At 53.7% G+C, this 19138-nt stretch overlaps 1 protein-coding gene across 2 annotated transcripts in view; it reads left to right on the plus strand.

The window, feature by feature from the left end:
• GAS7 (growth arrest specific 7) overlaps positions 1–19138 on the plus strand; it is a 217170-nt gene that overhangs the window by 44617 nt on the left and 153415 nt on the right. Inside the window, exon 1 of one of the 2 annotated variants that reach the window (XM_047090174.1) lies at positions 17485–17693. The exons of the other annotated variant lie outside the window; for it this stretch is intronic. The gene's annotated coding sequence lies outside the window, so the exon portion shown is untranslated. Of the gene's footprint in view, positions 1–17484; positions 17694–19138 lie in introns of those variants that run through there. 2 annotated transcript variants of the gene reach the window in all.

Here is a 19138-nt window from a genome sequence, read left to right on the forward strand (position 1 = left end):
CAGGTGTCCCAATTTTATAAATAAGTTTTTTAAAGCTTATTTATTTATTGGGGAGGGGATTAGAGGGGGAGGGAGGGAGGGAGAGAGAGAGAGAGAGAGAGAGAGAGAATCCCATGCTGTCAGTACAGAGCCCATTGTGGGGCTCTGTTTCACAAACTGTGAGATCACGACCTGAGCCAAAATCAAGAGTTGGACGCCTAACTGACTGAGCCACCCAGGCACCCCAAGGTTGTGTGGGATTTTAAAAAGTAACAAAATTTGGGGGCGCCTGGGTGGCTCAGTCGGTTAAGCGGCCGACTTCGGCTCAGGTCATGATCTCACGGTCTGTGAGTTTGAGCCCCACACTGGGCTCTGTGCTGACAGCTCGGAGCCTGGAGCCTGCTTCCGATTCTGCGTCTCCCTCTCTCTGCCCCTCTTCCACTCGCACTCTATATCAAAAATAAATAAAAACATTAAAAAACATTTTTAGAAAAGTAACAAAATTTATAGAAGTTTGGAGTACATTGGGGACATCCGAAAATCGTTTTCTATAAGAATTACGATTGCTTGTTAGGTTTTTGCTTTTAAACCTTTAAAAATATGTACTTGCCATACACTTACCGTATAGTCTGTTTTATTGACTTCATTTTGCTGCGTATGTTCGTACAGATAATTTGAAGAGTTTACAACCTGCCTTTAGTCTGGTAAGTAGTCGTCTTTGTGACCAGCATACAACTTCACAGTATGCACCATCCCGGTTTCTTTAGATAAGCTTACTGACCTACCGCTGTGAGCTGTGAAAATGTTATTCTGCAGAGTGATAATCTTTTTTTTTTTTAATTTTTTTTCAACATTTATTTATTTTTGGGACAGAGAGAGACAGAGCATGAACGGGGGAGGGGCAGAGAGAGAGGGAGACACAGAATCGGAAACAGGCTCCAGGCTCTGAGCGGTCAGCACAGAGCCCGACGAGGGGCTCGAACTCCCGGACCGCGAGATCGTGACCTGGCTGAAGTCGGACGCTTAACCGACTGCGCCACCCAGGCGCCCCGCCCCGCATGGGATCTTTTTTACGCATATACACGTGTGTAGACAGAAACACACACACATGTACACACACACACGAGTGTAGACAGACACAGACACACACACAGTGCACGTAGAAGCGCATGTAGGCAGAGGGACATACGCACGAATACATTTATAAAGAGAGTTTCACGGGGAGATGGTCTTAGGCTGTTGGGTCCACGTCTGATGCTGGTGCCGGCAGCCCATGGGGTAGGCAGAGTCAGGAAGGGGGGATCAGGAGCTGGAGACCCAGGGGAACGGATTGAAACTGCCTCTGACCTTGGTGGTATGGGCGTCCCGCGGAAGCCGGGCCTTGGTCGTGAATGAGCCATACGCACGTCTGGTCCACGAGTCGGAGAAGCTGAAGGAGGGTCTGAGGCACGTCGACCGTGGCGTGCATGAGCTCCGGTGCGGCTGCCGCCTCCCTTTTTCCCTCCAGAACTCCCTGGAACCTTCCTATGGCGCGCACTAACCCAGAACATGCGAGAAAATGAAGTTCGGCCTCGCCGAGCTGACGCCTTAGAAGTCCATCATGCTGCCCGCCAGAAGGTGGGAAGACCGTGGGTTGGAGAGTCAGAATGACCTAAATTTAGGGCGACCCATCTGATCTGTGCCTTTTCCATGAAGGGTGCGCATAATGACACTAATACCCTCTTTGTGCAGGGTTATTAATGGATGTCAAGCGTCCCACTTGACTCCTGGATGGAGGGTAAGAAATCTCAGACTTACACCATTCTTTTTTTTTTTTTTTTAATTTTTTTTTTCAACGTTTATTTATTTTTGGGACAGAAAGAGACAGAGCATGAACGGGGGAGGGGCAGAGAGAGAGGGAGACACAGAATCGGAAACAGGCTCCAGGCTCTGAGCCATCAGCCCAGAGCCAGACGCAGGGCCCAAACTCACGGACCGCGAGATCGTGACCTGAGCTGAAGTCGGACGCTTAACCGACTGCGCCACCCAGGCGCCCCAGACTTACACCGTTCTTAATGCTCTCCAGGAACATCATATCTCCACATAATTAAGTTTCACTTTATCTCCCCAATAAGTGGCTTCTTCACAGAGGGCTGGGGTACTCCCTCCATCAAGTTCCTCCCCAGGAAGTGGACCTTCCTTCTGGTGATTGTGAATAAAATTTAATTATGTTTTTAAATTGGTGATTGATGCTCTCGGGTTCCAGAAGGAGGTTCATGCAAGAGTTGTGTTCTGTCTTTAAGTGGGAATTCCTTTGGGGTTTCCTCATAACTCTCATCCTGGCTGTTGGTTTTAGATAGCATGTATGTTTTCTATTTAGCAGTTTAATACCCTTTTTATGTGTGTTTTTCTGGGTCTTTATGGGGAGTGTAAGAATACCAAGAAGAGGGGTTTTTTGAAGCTGTGGATAGACGTGGAATTTTATCGAAGGATGGCAGAATCTCTCAAGATGACTGTGTATATTTTCACTAAAGAAAATAATAACGAGGGATGCTCGGGCAACTCGGTCCGTTGAGTGTCCCAGTCTTGATCTCGGCTCAGGTCTTGATCTCAAGGTCGTGAATTCAAGGCCTGTGTTGGGCTCCACGCTGGGCATGAAGCCTGCTTGAAAAAGTAATACGATTACCAATGTTAATAGGTTTTCTAGCAGGACAGAATGTTGACGTTAGAGGCAACTCGGTAGAAAGAGGAGAGGGCAGAGTGTCGGGAAACCTGGATGCTAGGTCTGGTTCGGTTTTTGATTACGAATTTGACCTTGGACAGTGCGGTACGTTTCGTCATTCCCCTTAACGATATCCCACACCCGCGTTCCTCATCTGGAAAATTGGCGAGTTGGAAGGATGGTTGATGAATCCATAGTCCCTTCTGCCACATTGATGTAAGTGCTTTCCCATCTGTAGAAGAACCGTGAAAAGTGTAAAGTGAGGGGACACTGTGATCCTACTTACCATCAACCAGCAACTCGTTTTTCATTCATTCACTCATTGATCCAACAAATATTTATTGAGCAGCTGTGATGTGCAACGGGTAGGCATTGTTCCAGACGCTGGGAACACATCAGTAGACAAAGCAGATGAGTTCCCTGCACAGTGGAACTTACATTCTGATAAACAGATAAGTGCTGGGAAGATCGGTAAAGCAGGGAGAGGCATGGAGAGGCATGGAGAGGAAGGCAGAGTCTGGGGAGGCCGAGTTTAAGTGGGATAGTCAGGGAAGACCTCAGTGAGGTGACATTTGAGCAGGGAACTACCTGGAGAGTGGGAATGAGCCAGATGGAGGTCTGGGGGAAGAGTCACCACAAGTGCAAAGGCCCTGAGGTACAGTAGCAGTGCCACTGCGCTTGAGTCGGGCGAGCAGGCAGGAGCAGAGGGAAGGAGTTTGAGGTTTGAGAGGTTGAGCAGAGTCCGGTAATGCGGGACCTCGTGGGCTGTAAAAGGACTCTCCCTTTTTGAGGGGTAAAGGGAAGCCGTTTGGGCTCGCGAGGCGTGGGGGACATGACCCAGTTTCCTGTCTTACACCCGTGACTCTGGCTGCCTGTGGAGAGTGGATGGAAACCAGTGAAGGGTGGAGGCAGGCACACCCGAAGGGGTGCATGACAGCCGCACAGGTGGGGGGAGGTGCCAGATTTGGGGTCCGGTTTGAAGAAGGCGCCTGGCAGGGGTCTGCTGACAAGTTGCACGTCTCATCTAGAGACGGCTGCTTGGCCCTTCCTGCCGAGAGAAAATGTGTCCGCCACCCTCCTGCCGGTCTGGGGCCATCTGGCCTGCGTTGCGCTATGTCTGGGGAAACTGAGGACCCCAGCCCGTCTCCACAAACGGCTGGCTGGACGGAGAGATGAAACTCACCGTGGGGTTTGGGCGTCTGTGGGAGACGTTCTGCCCTGCGGCCGAGCTCAGAAACTCAGGCCATGGTGTGGCCTGCCCCAGTGCCCCCTGTCCCCGAGGGTCATTGTGGGGTTCGCTCGGCAAGGAAGACAAGCACGTCGGCCCCGTGCTGCCGGTCAGAGTCGGTGTTAGTCGTGGAATCCTTGGCCATCGGGGACATCGTGATTCATTAATAAAAGACAGACAACATTCGGGAGGCCTTTGCTTTAATTCAGGGCGTCCGGTCCTCCCTCAGACAGCTCTTTGTGCTCTTAGGGCCGGGCCCACCCCCGTGCTCCAGTGGGGCCAAGTCGTTTAATTTATACCCGTGCTCTCTCAACTACCCCAACTCGGAACTGGAAGAAGCCTCTTCTGTCCCTCTTAAGGCTTCAGGTCTCCCCCCACTGTTTTCTGCTAGTTTTCTTCCCTTTGATCTTCTGCTGAGAATTTATTTCCTTCCTAAAGCGGAGGCGTCTAGCTCAGAGCAGTGCAAACCCCCACCGAGGCTGGCGGGCACACCCCTCCGCCCCCCCCCGCCCCCACCGTCCCCCTGCCCCCCCCGCCCCCACCGTCCCCCTGCCCCCCCCGCCCCCACCGCCCCCTGCCCCCCCCCCCGCCCCAGTTCTGCAACCTTCCTGCTTGCTGGGCACAGAGCTCACAAGGTGGTACCTGATAGGAGAGAAAACGAAGGGACTGTGCTACCCCACGTGGCTGGTTTCGACCACGTGGAGACTGGAAAGCACACGTTAAAAATGACACTAAAAGGCGAAATCGGGACCATAAACGTGAAACAGCAGGGCTTGAAGGCCTCGCCTGTATTGGTTCGGGATGAGTCTTCCCTGTGGGGAGGCAGTCTGAGTGGTGGGCAGAGGGAGCAGACTGGAAGGGCGGTTTCAGGAGGAGGAGAAAAAGGACTGATCTCCAGGATGTATGTATGAGGGTCTGTCTGTCTTTTGGAGGAGGTTGCCTTCAGGGGAGAAAGACCCAAGCTGTGGCGGGGGGGGGGTGCTTGGGAGGAATTGAAACCCACTGGAGAAAGGGAGGAAGGCATTGTGTTGCTGTCACTGCCCATGAGTCAGACTGAAAGAGAGGGTAAGACTAAGTTGTTGTTTTTTTGTTTTGTTTTGTTTTGTTTTCTTTTTTGCTACCAGCTGGGAGTGAAGTCCTCACCTCCCCTCTCCCCTGCCACCTCCCATTTATTTATTTATTAAAAAAATTTTTTTAATGTTTATTTAATTTTGAGAGAGGGAGAGAAAAAGAGAGTGAGAGAGAGAGAGGGTGGGGGAGGGGCAGAGAGAGAGGGAGGCACAGAATCAAAAGCAGGCTGCCGGCTCTGAGCTGTCAACACAGAGCCTGACGAGGGGCTTGAACTCACAAGCTGAGAGATCATGACCTTAACTGACTGAGCCACCCAGGTGCCCCTGCCACCTGCCTTTTTAAAGAGACTTAATTTTTTTCTAAATTTATTTATTTTGAGAGAGAGAGAGAGAGTGCATATGAGCAGCAGAGGGACAGAGAGAGGGGGAGAGAGAATCCCAAGCAGGCTCCACATTGTTAGGGCAGAGCCCAGTGTGGGGCTCAAGCTCACAAACCACTACATCGTGACCTGAGCCAAAGTCAGCAGTTGGATGCTTAAGTAAGGCACCCCTAAAGAGACTTTAAAGATAAAATTGCTTTTGGGGTGCCCGGCTGGCCCAGTCGGTGGGACATGTGACTCTTGATCTTGGGGTCATGAGTTTGAGCCCCCGAATGGGTGTAGAGGTTACTTAAAAATAAAAAAAATCTTAAAAAAAAAAAAAAGATCAATCACTTTAAAAAAGTTTTTTTTAATGTTTATTATTTATTTTTGAGAGGAGGGAGAGAGAGAGGGAGACACAGAATCTGAAGCAGGGCTCCAGGCTCCGAGCTGTCGGCACAGAACCTTACGTGGGGCTCGAACTCATGAACAGTGAGATCATGACCTGAGCGGAAACCCAGAGTCGGATGCTTAACCGACTGAGCCACCCAGGCGCCCCTCGTTGTGGTTTTGATTTGCATTTTTCTGAAGTCTCATGATACCGAACATCTTTTCCAATGCTTTCTGGCTGTTCACGTTATCTTGGGAGAAAGGTCGTATCAGAACCTATGCCCGTTTTTCTTTGAGTTAAATCACCGATGCCCTTTTATTACTGAGTTGTAAGTGTTCTTTATATATTCCAGGTAAAAGTCCCTTATCAGATCTATGATTTGCAGAAACTTCCTTCTGTTCTCTATGGGTTGTGTTTCCACTTTCTTTATGGTGTCCTTTGAAGCACAAAAGTTTTCAATTTAGATGATGTCGACTTTACGTAGTTTTTTTTCTTCTTTCGCATGCGGCTTTCGTTGTTATACCTAAGAAACTATTGCCAAATTGAGGCCATAAAGATTTTTACACCTGTTTTCTTCTAAGAGTTGTATATATAGTTTTGGCACTTACATGTGGAACTTAGATCTGCTTTGCATTAAATTTTTTTTTTAAGTTTATTTTTGAGAGAGTGAGTGAGCGTGGGTGGGTTTGGCACAGAGAGAGGGAGAGGGAGCATCCCAAGCAGGCTCTGCACCATCAGCATGGAGCCCGATGTGGGGCTCGAACCCACGAATCATGAGATCACGGCCTGAGCCCAAACCAAGAAGTCGGATGCTTAGCCAACTGAGCCACCCAGGTGTCCCATGCTTTGCACTAATTTTTGTCAGTGGCGTAAGAAAGTGGTCCAGCTTGATGCTTTTACGTGTGACTGTCTTGTCCAGGCACCGTTTGTTGAAAAAGGCTGTCCTCTTTCCATTTTATGGTCTTGGCACTTTTATCCTTAAGGCTTCTTGCTTTGTTTTTGTTTTTAATTTTTTTTTTTAATGTTTATTTACTTTTGAGAGGGGTGGGGAGCAGAGAGAGAGGGAGACACAGAATCCAAAGCAGGCTCCAGGCTCTGAGCTGTCAGCCCAGAGCCCGACGCGGGGCTCAAACTCACGAACCGCGAGATCATGACCTGAGCCGAAGTTGGACGCTTAACCGCCTGAGCCGCCCAGGCGATGAAGGCTTCTTTTAAGTACGTTATTCATTTAAGTCACTGGGTGAGGAAGCATCCCCTTAGTCTCCTGACCCACAGGGAGAGAGCAAATCAATCAAGGATCACTTACCCTTAAAAAAAAGAAAGTGGGGCGCCTGGGTGGCGCAGTCGGTTAAGCGTCCGACTTCAGCCAGGTCACGATCTCGCGGCCCGTGAGTTCGAGCCCCGCGTCGGGCTCTGGGCTGATGGCTCAGAGCCTGGAGCCTGTTTCCGATTCTGTGTCTCCCTCTCTCTCTGCCCCGCGCCCGTTCATGCTCTGTCTCTCTCTGTCCCAAAAATAAATAAACGTTGAAAAAAAAAAAAAGTGCTTTTGTTTGGGATTCACAACAAGATTTCAGTGAAAACTTGCCCTGAAAATAGGCAACAGACAGGGCAGTTGAGTGGATGAAGTAATGATCTGGGAGTTCGTATTATTCTGGCCCTGTTGTGGGGGGAGCGGGGAAGGGACTTGGCCTCAGCCTGCTCTGGAGCTCCATACTGTGTAGCTTGCAAAGCTGAGCCCGGTGCATCAAGTCTGGGAGCCCCGTGTCCTGCCTCCCCCCCTCCCCCGGTGCTTCCTTAGGGGCAGGAGGGCGGTGTGGGGACAGCCCGGGGGGCACAGGGAGCAGCCGTCTGTGGGACTGTGCACAAGTTGTTTCTTGGCCCTGATTCCAGAGACGGATTAGGGAGTTCTTTTTCTCCTAGAAGATTCCACTGCAGAACAGAATCCTGGAGCCCAGAGGCCTCTGCCTCCCACGCATGGGTGTGGGCCTGGAGGCTGCACCCACGGCCTCCCGTGTGACTTGGGGCCCCAGCCCGGGCAGGGCCGTGTGCTGGGCTCCCCAGGCCTGGCCCGGCTCCCGGGAGGCTGGACCCGCACCCCCGGGGCCAAGCTGAACACCCAAGAGCGGAGCATTAGCTAAGCCCCAGATGTTTAGAACCCTGACTCTGTGTCTGCTTTCCTGCTCCTGGAGGTGGTTCTGGAATTGGCTCCGATCTTTGTGTGGTTCTGTCTCATCAGCCTTTCCGGGGAGAGCTTTCTGCCGGGGTCCACTCAGCCCGGGTTGGAACTTGACCGGTCTCAGGGGCTTATCGGGAGCGGGGGTGGGGGGCGGGGTTGGAGACAGAGGCTCACTTCTTGGAGGGGAATCCCATAATCAGGACTTGGGGGAATTCTCCGTCCTGGTTCAGGTTCAAGCTTTTAAAAAGTCAAGTTCTCAAGTTAAGAGTTGTAGCCTCGGGCTCTGAGTCTGTCCCTCGGTGAGCTCACAGTTGAAATGCTTTTAGGGAAGCTGGGTGCGGCTGTTGATGGTGAGGGTTCTGGAACAAAGAAAAAGTGAGCATTGCCTGCAGGACCAAAAAAAACCCAGGTCTCTTCCAGACCAGGGAGCCAGCTAAGCAAAAGCCCAGGCCCCTGGCCGGCCACCCCCAGCTGGCCCAGCTTCACACTGCAGACTGTGCAACAGAGAGAGGGCCATGCGATGACCCCCGCGAACCAGGGGTCTCCCTGATGTAAGCTGGAGCTGGGTCCAAGGAGGGGTTTGAGGTGGCAAAGCTGCCTCCTTCCCTGGTGCCTCCCTGACACCAAGTCACTATTTATTTTTAATTTTTTTTAAGTTTATTTATTTATTGAGAGAGAGAGAGAGAAAGAGAGAGTCCCAGGCAGGCTCTGCACCATCAGCCCGGAGTCCTGCATGGGGCTTGAACTCACGAACCATGAGATCATGACCTGAGCCAAAACCAGGAGTCAGGCTCTTAACTGGCTGAGCCACCCAGGCGCCCCACCCACTCACCATTTATTAGTTAATTCCAGTGTCCAGAGTGGGGCCGATAACCACAATCACAGAATGTTGGATCGTCCCACAGATGGGGGTTCAGACAGGTTCAGATGTCAGGGGCCAGGTAGGCTGCTGAGATCTCAGGGATTTTGGAAACAGCCCGTAGTAGCCAACGTAGGGAACGCATGTCCAGCCGGAAATCTGAAATCTCCCCATCTTATAATGCTGGTATTGATTCCTGTTAAAAACAACGGCTGTGTGCTGCTCATAACCTTCCAGCAGCCTCCTTGTAACCCTTTCTCTGCTTAGGAAATTGGGTCTTAGGGACAGGGGGTGACTCACCCAAGGTGGCCCAATCCAGTAAGCAGCCTGTATTCACTCCCGGGTTTCTAGACTCCTAGACTCTGGTGCTGTGTCCGGTCTACCTTCCCAGTACCCTCCAGTCAAGCAGACCAGAGACCCAATGAGATTAAGGACAACCGTCCAGCATAGGAAGGGGTGGAGTCGGGATTTGAACCCAGAACTGTCTGGCTCTGTCCGATCTGCTGTCGTTGGGAGGAGAATTGATTGGCACCTGCTTGGTTCTGAAGCAGATTTTCTTTTTTTGCTTTATACGTACATGTATATGTGTGTGTGTGTATATATATATATGTGTGTATATATATATGTATATATATATTTGCTTATATATATGTGTATATATATATTTTTGCATATATGTATATGTTTACTTTTTGAGGGTGAGAGAGAGAGAGAGAGAGAGAGAGAGAGAGAGAGAGAGTATGAGCAGGGGAGGGGCAGAGAGAGGGAGACACAGAATCCAAAGCAGGCTCCAGGCTCCGAGCTGTCAGCACAGAGCCCGACGCGGGGCTCGAACCCGCGAACTGTGAGATCGTGATCTGAGCCAAAGTCCCACACACAACCCACTGAGCCACCCAGGCGCCCCCTGGAGCAGATTTTCTTTTTTTTTTAAAAATTTTTTTTTTCAACGTTTATTTAGTTTTTGGGGACACAGAGAGACAGAGCATGAACGGGGGAGGGGCAGAGAGAGAGGGAGACACAGAATCGGAAACAGGCTCCAGGCTCTGAGCCATCAGCCCAGAGCCCGATGCGGGGCTCGAACTCACGGACCGCGAGATCGTGACCTGGCTGAAGTCGGACGCTTAACCGACTGCGCCACCCAGGCGCCCCTCGGGTTTCCTCTCTGAGAGCTCTGAGGAGCCCCACAGAAGGAGGAGTCAGAATAGGGGCTTGTCCCTGCCTGAGATTCAGCGCCCCGCCCAGCAAGAAAGGCCCACTTAAACTGTGCCCTCTCTGAGCCACTGGCTTGGTCGCTGCTGGGGAGTTGGTGTCCAGGGATCTTGCATAGCGTGTCCAGGCTCAGCCCCTGCTATGGGTCCCCTGGGGCTTGGGGGGCTCTCAGGGTGAGCCAGGTGGCACAGGAGTCTGGACCGCCAACACTCTCCGTGTGCAGACCCCGGGAGCTCCCAGAGGACACCTTGTCCAAACTCCCCATGGCTTCATGATCGGAATCCAACAGCAGAGGGTCCGGGGTGTGTGAAGGTTGGGGGGGGGGGAGGCAGGAAGTGTTAATAAACAAAGCAGGGTGGAGGGGCTTCGACAAGATGTACTAGCTAAATATTTTCCGGATGTTTTCATAGTCGTTTAAGGCTGATCCGGACGAAACTAAGCGGGACTTAGCCTAACTTCTCCAGGAGCTCCCACCCTCCTGGACCTCTCAGCCCCTTGCACCCTGGCCTCATTCCCAGCACCATGGGGACCCTGCCCCCATCACGCTCTGTAGCACTCCCTCCTTTCATCCTGCTGGGAAAGAGAATAGTCTCCTTTCCCCCCTCCCTCTTTTTAGTCCCATGAGACATGCAGTTGTGCAACCTGGTTTTTTCTTTACGCTCGATATTTATTGAATATCTTTCTACCTTAGTACGTGTATCTAACAGATGATTTTTGGTTTCTGCTATCCATTCGTTATTTGGACGAACTCGTTATTATTTATAATTCCCTAGTGATGGACGCTGAGGTTGCTTCCTTTATTTGCTGTTAAAATCACTGGCACATAGGGGGCACCTGGGTGGCTCAGTCGGTTAAGCCTCTGACTTCAAGTTCGTGAGTTCGAGCCACGCGTCGGGCTCTGTGCTGACCGCTCTGAGCCTGCTTCGGATTCTGTGTCTCCATCTCTGTCTGTCCGCCCCTCCCTTCCTCGCACTGTCTGTCTCTCTCTGAAAAATGAATAAACATTACAAAAAAAAATCACCGACACTGACGATCCTTGTGGCGGCATCTCCTTGCACGGAGGCTGCTCTTCTGGGGAGAAAGAAGTGATCTTCTAGTTAACGTGTCTGCCTGCGGCATGCATCCTGACCCGTGCTGTCAGTTGCTGTTCAGAAAGCGTGCACCCGATCCACAGTCCTTGAGCGTGACTGATGCCCCATTTGCTGGCCCAAACGGGGATTTTCAGACCTACAGGAGCACCCTGCTTCTATCCCCCACCCCCCACTTATTTTTAGAGAGAAAAATGTAAACGAAAAACCGGTAGCAACAAATTCAACTGATGCTCTTATGGGTCACCGTGCCTGGGACACTCCCGTGCCTTGTTGCTGCCTGTCCTTCCAGACCCCATGAGCACTGAGATGTGGGCTGATATAACATAAAAAGTGCGCTGGACCGAAGGCCTGTGTCCCCAACCCTTGGCTCTGTTAACGACCTAAGGAAAAGGGAAAAGCTCTTATCTCCTTGGTGGATCAGTTTTCTCACCTTTAAAATGGGCACGATGATCCTTGCATCACAGTAATTCTTTCAAATGGGAAGACACATGCTTGTACCTCGTACTTGGCGCATGGTGGGTGATGAGTCAGTATTTATTTCAAGCCCTCCCCGGGTTACGCCAGCTTCCATAACTTCTCTTCCGTCTCCCCGACCTCCAGCTCTTCTCTGGAACCCCCACTTGTCCCTTAACCTGCCGCAGGGTACTTTCTTACTTGCAGACCCCAGAGGTGAGTGATGTGGGTCCCCGAGGATACGGTGGTAACCCAGGCCCTTATGTGGGTGGTCCCTTTGCCCTGGGACATCTAGAGGTGTTGGGTGAACAAACGTCCCATCACACGGGTCTCCTGTGGCTCCTTCCGTCAAGTTAAAGGGAGTGCTGGATGAGATCTGGCCAGTGCAGATGGTGATGGGGAGGTAGGTAGGGGGCTGTATCTGTCTCAGGGCCTTGTGCCTGTGTGGGGGGTGCGTAGCATCTCTGGGCTCCTTCCTTTGGGGTGGGGTGAGGAGCTGTGCATGGAAGCTCTGTTTCCTCTAGGACCCTGTCCTCTGCGGGTCTCCCTTAGGCCCTGTGTGTGCGGCGGTGTGAGTGAGGGCCAGGCTGCCCGGGGCCGCCCGGTTCCTCGTCTGCCGCCGGCCTGGCCTCTCCTTGCTGGAGGCTGTGCAAGGCCCCGCCACGAGGGGCTGGTCGGAGCCGGGAGCCGCGTGGGGAGCCCTCTTGGGGCACAGTGATGGCTCTGTTTCCTCCTCCGTCTCACCGGGGGCCCCCATTCACTGCAAGGAGAGTCACACATTCCCCCTTGAGATAAGAATAGAGCCCGACTGTGCCCCAGGACAGAGTCCAGCTTCTTCTGTGGGCCCTCGGAGGCCTGGCAAGGGCTCCCAGATGGTACTGGCATGAGTGGACCCTGGCTGCCTGCCCCGCCGGCCCCTTGTGCATTGTGCGGCCAGGACACTGGGTGCAGTGTGCGTGTATGCCCCACCCCCACCCCCCCAGACCACCGTCTCCAGGCTCTGCTCTGCATGGAGGGGTTTGGCCTGGAGTCAGCTGCCCCAAGGCTGTGCCCTGCTCCTTCCCTTCCCTGGGGCCTCGGACTCCGCCCTCCCGGCCTTGAGACCTCCCCTGAGTAGCCACTCCTGTTTGTTCCTGGAAGGGAGGGAGGGATGGAGCCCGGGCTTGAGGGGATGGGTGTTGATGGCAGCTCGATGGCCTCCCTCTACAGCCCCCCTCCCAGGGTAGAGGAGGCAGGAACCAGCAGGGGCCCCCAGCAGCCCCACCTGTGTCTGAGGTGCAGATGGAATAGCCTCGTGTCATTTTAATAGACCAGGCTCTCTTACCCGGGCACCGGGTGGAGAGCGTTGCTGGGCTCCCCTTGTGATCAGGTTGGGTGATCCTTAGTGTACTTTCTAGCCTTTGGTTCCTGAGGACGAGGCTTCTCATACCGTGGTCCCTGGACCAGCTTTGTGAGCGTCATCACCTGTGAGCTGGCTCGAGATGCCCATCCTCGGGGCGGACCCGGGATCTACTCAGTCGGGCACTGACAGCAGGGCCCGGAAATCTGTTTAACACGCTCTTCGGGGTGGGGGTGTTCTGATGCACGTGGAGCACCAGTGCCACTGCTCTGAGTAGGGTGTTTGAAGACAGATTTCCTGGGGCGCCTGGATGGCTCGGTCGGTTAAGCATCCAACTCTCGATTTCAGCTCAAGTCACCATCTCATGGTTTGTGAGTTGGAGCCCCGCATTGGGCTCTGCGCTGATGGCGTGGAGCCCGCTTGGGGTTCTCCCTCTCCCCTCTCTCTACCCCTCCCTGCTTGCGAGCTCTGTCTCTCTCTCCCTCTCAAACGTAAAAAAAATTTTTCTAAAAAGAAAACAGACTTCCTTGGTTTCCCGGGTCTGTCAGGTGACTCAGAGGAGTGTTGAGCCCATGGCAGCCTGGTGGGGACACTTCCATTCACAGGCATTCAGATCAAGAGATCTAAAAATATTTGTGTGGCTGAACATGGAGTCTCTCATTCAACCTAAAAAAAAAAAAAAAAGAAATCTCAACATGCACATTTGTACGTATTTCAGTTAATTCTACAACTGTGTGAGGCCGTGTTTGGGGTTTCTGGTTGAAAAAGCTGAGCCGGGTGTTAGTAAGCTGCCCATGCAGTGGAGGTGGGATAGGAAGCCAGGGTTTTCCGCCGTGAGCTGGGGGAGCTTTCCACTAGCCGTGGGGTGAGGCTGCCCCTGCCAGGGGTTGACGGGGGGCTCCTGGTGAACCTTCCTGGTGGCTCCTTGCCTGTCCTGAGAATTGAGTATTTGAATGGGGCCACACTCATAAATGCAATGTGTTTGGGGAAATGCTTCAGTATCTGGGGCTCTGTCTCAACCTGCGAGGGTTTCTTTTTTTTCTTTCTTCTTCTTTTTCTTTTCTCTCTCTTTTTTTTTTTTTTATAATTTTAACTCCTTTTTTTTATTTTTGAAGTTTATTTTTGAGACAGAGACAGTGTGAGCAGGGGAGGGGCAGAGAGAGAGAGGGAGAGAGAGAATCCCAAGCAGGCTCCGCACTGTCAGCACAGAGCCCGAGGCGGGGCTCGAGCTCACAGACTGTGAGACCTGAGCTGAAAGCAGGAGTCAGACGTTTAACCAAACTGAGCCACCCAGGTGCCTCTAAAATGTCTTTTTTTTTTTTTTAAGTTTAGTTATTTATTTGGAAGGGGGGAGGGGCAGAGAGAGAGAATCCCAAGCAGGCTCCACACTGCCAGCACAGAGCCCAGTGTGGGCTCCAAACTTATGAACCATGAGATCGTGACCTGAGCTGAAACCAACAGTCAGATGCTTAACTGACTGAGCCACCCAGGTGCCTCAATATTAATTTTTTTTGAGAGAGAGAGCCGTGAGCATGAGCAGGGGAGGGGCAGAGAGAGGGGGAGACACAGAATCTGAAGCAGGCTCCAGGCTCCGAGCTGTCAGCACAGAGCCCGACGCGGGGCTCAAACTCACGAACCGTGAGATCATGACCTGAGCCGAAGTCGGATGCTTAACCGACTGAGCCATCCAGGCGCCCCTGCGAGTGTTTCTGAAAGACAGTGGCTTGGGCACCAACCGCTCTTCCAGGAAGAAAGCACTAGAAGTGTAAGCCCCCCCTCTCCCCCCCTCCCAGGGGAGGCCAGGATGAACGGAAACAGGGCTGACCGTTTTTGAGGCTCTCGGGGTTTCCGAAGCACGGTCCCCTGGGTGGGGGTGGGAGAGCATCACCACCTCCATTTGCAGACGAGAAAGCAGACTCTCCAGAGAGAGAGTCCCATGTTTCCCCACCTCCCATGTTTTCCCCCACGAGACCCAGTCTCAGTGGCTTCCAGACTTGGTTGGAAGGAAGGGGCTTCGGAGGTCTATGGCAGAGCTTGGCCAGGAACAGGTAAGCAACCTCCGTGGGACCAGATTAGCTCTTCAGTATGTCTCTACCCGCTCCTCACCGTATTTTCTCAACCAGCGAGTGGGCCTGTGGCCTCTCTGGTGGGTAGAAGAACGTTCTCGAATAGATCTGTCGGTCCAGAGGTTCAGAGATCTATAATAACAACAGACAACGTTTACCTAACACGTAGCTTTTCTAAACACTGTGCCTTCATTTATTAGCTCATTGGATCCTTACAACACGCTCCAGGTATTACCAGGCCCGTTTTACAGATGGGGAAGCTGAGTCATGGAGAAGTTAAAGACTTTGTTCGGCGTCAGCCAGCAGGGGACAGGGCTTCTACCTGGACCATCCCTGTCAGGAGCCTATGATTGGAACCCCTGGTTGCTGTGTCCATGGTAGTTCCGAAGCCACGCCCCGCAGAGGGGAGGGGGGACCCCTCAGCCCCTACATTTAACCCCATCCTGAAGGTATCTGCACACCCAGTTTGAAAGCTGGGTGTTCCCCAGCTTGGGGTCCCAGCAGGCCTTTGCTTTCGTGGGGCAGCTGAGTAGGGGAGGAAGTGGTGAGGTGGGGGTGGGGGGGTGGGGCTCCCTTTTCTTCACACCTCCTTCCCCCGCCCCCAGATGCTGACCCCGAAGAGTATGATTCTTGTGCCTCTGGGACCTTCTGCAGGCGGTCTGGGGGTAGAGTCCCGGTCTATAGCTGGGAGGAGAGTCTGCAGTGGCACCAGAAGGGAAAGCCTGGGTGTTCCAACTTTTCAGGGCCTCAGCTTTGGGAGTAGAGGAGACCGGAAGAGTTTAGGGCAAGGGGCAGAGGGAGGTGGACGGCGGCTGGACCAGCTCCTGGTGGCTGTCTCTTCCGCTGGAGCCTGAGGCCAGCACCGGGCCAGCTGGCTCACAGCTGCATGCGTAGTGGGAGGCGATGGGAGGGTCCACGGGCCAAGACACTGCCAGGGACGTGCACCCAGAGTCAGCCTTGGCTGTCCTCCAAACAGGAAGAGCCTTGGTGCTCAGCCCAACTCGCGCTTCCCCCGTGGTGAGCGCCGCTGGTAAGAGAGTTCCAAGTTGTGGTCAGAGGCGTGGGGACCCTAAGCGTGACATCCTCTCCTGTCCGTCCTTCGCCACCGGGCCCCGGGGAGGAGACCCGGTCAGGCAAGAGCAGCTACTCCCGCCTAACAGAGATGCTCAGATGGGAGGAGATGGGAGCCCTCAGTCCTCAGTCCTCGGGTTGGCACTTCCCGTGGGGATGTTGCATCTGAAGCGCGGACCTGACGGGTTGGCCGAGAAGGGGCCCCAAACCCAGGAGATGCTTTGGGTTGGTGACCGGGCCACCTGCAGGGACACCCCATTCAGTGGGTGGCTTCCAGAGTTGTGGTTTCTGCTGCACAGTTTTAACTAACCCAGGTCATGGTGGTCGTGGTGGTGACGGGGGAAGGAGGCGGGCCGGGGACCAAGAACCAGACGTTCTCGGCAGGGTCCCCCAGTGCTGCCTTCCAGTAGGCTTCGTGTTCCCTCGTGATGGCCACACTTGCAGGAGTCCCAGAAGACACTGAGTTGCTGCTCCTTCACACCCTTCTAGAATCAGTTATCTTTTTTCTTAATATTTATTTATTTTGAGGAGAGGGAGGGGCAGAGAGAGAGAGAGAGGGAGACACAGAATCCGAAGCAGGCTCCAGGCTCTGAGCCGACAGCACAGAGCCCGACTCGGGGCTCAAACCCACGAATCGTGAGATCATGACCTGAGCCGAAGTTGGACACTCAACCAACCCAGGTGCCCCCTTACTTATTTATTATTTTTATTGTCTGCCCCCTCCCCCCTGCTCTGCCGCATGCCGGAATGTGTGCTCTGTTGAAGACAGAGCTTTTTGTGCCCCTTCTGTTTTGTTCACTGTTGTGCCCCAAGTGTCCAGAAGCAGGGCCTGGCACCTTAGGTGCTCACTAAACATCTGCGGAACGGACGCGTGGGCGGACGTGCCCGGGAAGCGCCTGGCTTGGGCCCGCCGTCCCTGGGAACACGCGTGCAGTCACCGCCGACACACTGCCATCTGAGCACCTTGCTAGCGTCCGGCGGGAGGGGAGGACCCGCGTCCCCTGGGAGGTGCCCACACGGTCTGGCCGCCTGCCCTCGGCTCCGCTCTGTCCTCGTGATTTACTGGCCCCCCGAGCAGGGACCACGCGAGGGCTCCCCCGAATCCCCGCTGCGGGCGGCGAGGGCCCCAAGGGCTGGCCAGGTGGTGAGTGAGTGGAGCTGTTTGCAGCTACGGATTCCGGGGGCCGTGGCAGGACCGCATTCCTGGGTCCCGCCCGCCCCTCCCTGCCCCACAGCTCTGTCCCGCCCTGTGGGCTGCGGGAAGTGGAAAAGCCTGGTTGAGCAACTGCGAGGGCTAAGGCGAAATCCCTGTTTACTCAGCCTCTGTCATCTCGCCTTGTAACTGATGCCCGACTCACAGACTTAATCCGGGACAGTCACGGCCGCCTCCGCACCCTGCGAGGTTCCCATCCCTCTCCGGGTCAAGGCCAGACCCGGATTCCCAGCCCAGACCGCCGGCGGGCTCCCCCGTGGGAGCCTCCAGCTTAGGGTGGGCAAGCTCTGCTCACAGGTTTGCTCTTGACCTCCCGATTCAGCCGCCTGGTCGACATCTCCAGCCGTCACACCGGGTCCTTCCTCCGGGTCTGGGCCCCCTGCAGCCTTTCAGCAACGGGCAAGCCTGTCTTTCCAGCTGCGTGGCTCACAGCCCTCAAAAGCTTTGGCACCCCTGTTTCCTCCCCCTGCTTGGGTTTCGTTTGCCAGGTAAGCCTGTGGGCCCCTCCTTCCAAATAGACTTTTTAAAAAGGTGTAGCCATTTCTCGCCATCCCCACCGCCGCCCCCTCTGGGTGAGACGAAGCCATCACCCTTGTGTCCCTGGTTTCTTACAGGGGCTGCCCGGATGCTCTGCTAGGCCCTGGTCTGTTGTTCTTTTTTTAATTCATTTTTGAGAGAGAGAGAGAGAGAGAGACGGAGCATGAACGGGGGGAGGGACAGTGAGAGAAGGAGACACGGAATCCGAAGCAGGCTTCGAGCTGTCCTCATAGAGCCCGATGCTGGGCTCGAACCCACAAACTGTGACATAGGACCTGAGCCGAAGTCGGATGCTCAACCGACTGAGCCATCCAGGTGCTCCCTGCTCTGTTGTTCTTACATAACAAGTCCGATTGTGTCCCTTGGGTCCTCAGGACGTGGCGGTGGATCCCCACGATGGTGGAGTAGAGTCGAGGAAGCCCTCACGGTGGCCGGTGGGGCACTACGTGACCTCAGCGCCTGCACCCCACCCCCTCATCCCGCTCATCCTTCCCTTGCACACCAGCTTCCACCGTGTCCCTGCACACGTCCCAGGCATGCTTCCTCGTGAGGGTCTTTGTGGCCCATGTGGGTCCCCCAAAGATGTCCAGTCTAGAGCCTGGGACACAGCAGTCAGGTTTTGCAGGTGCAGTTGAGGCTATCAGGATGGGGAGAGGGTCTTGGACTATCCGGACGAGCCCAGCACGATGACAAGGGTCCTTGTGAGATGAGGCAGGAGGGCCAGGTCAGCAGTAGATGTGACGACAGAAGCAGGAGGTTGAGCGATGCTCCGAAGGGAACATATGCCAGGGATGCGGCGGCCTCTGGGGACTGAACCGGGCGAGGTTCTGTGTGGGGGCTTCTAGAAGGAGCTGAACCTGCTCCTTGGCTTCGGCCCAGGAAGACCCCTCTAGGCTTCTGACCTCCAGATCCGTAAGACCATAAATCTGTGCCAGTTTGAGCCCCTTCGTTTGCGGTCATTTGTCACAGTAGCCCCCTCGAGAAGAGTAACCTACCGATTCATCTCAAAATCTTGTCACTCTTGCCATGCCTGCTTTTTCCTGTTCTTCTTCCTCTTCTCCATCACTTACTGCCTTCCAGCAAAACCCGACCTCATACCTGTGTGTCAGGCTTGTTGTGGCTTGGGCGTCTGCCCTCATGAGAATGCAAGCCCCGCTAGGATGCGGACCTTTTGTCTTGTGACCAGTGCGTCCCAGCACCTAAAACTGTGTCTGGTCTATAAGAGGTGCTCAGGAAGTATTTGTCCAATGAATGAGTAAATGAATAGATAAATGGATGGATGGGTGAATGAATGAATTAATGGAAGGAAGGAAGGAAGGAAGGAAGGAAGGAAGGAAGGAAGGAAGGAAGGATGGGTTAATGAATGGAGAAATGAATGGATAGGTCAGTGAATGGA

Source organism: Lynx rufus, unplaced genomic scaffold (assembly GCF_022079265.1).
Source record: "Lynx rufus isolate CCGP_SWC_20201006 ecotype Redwood Valley unplaced genomic scaffold, mLynRuf1.p SCAF_28, whole genome shotgun sequence".
NCBI classification, from domain to species: domain Eukaryota; kingdom Metazoa; phylum Chordata; class Mammalia; order Carnivora; family Felidae; genus Lynx; species Lynx rufus.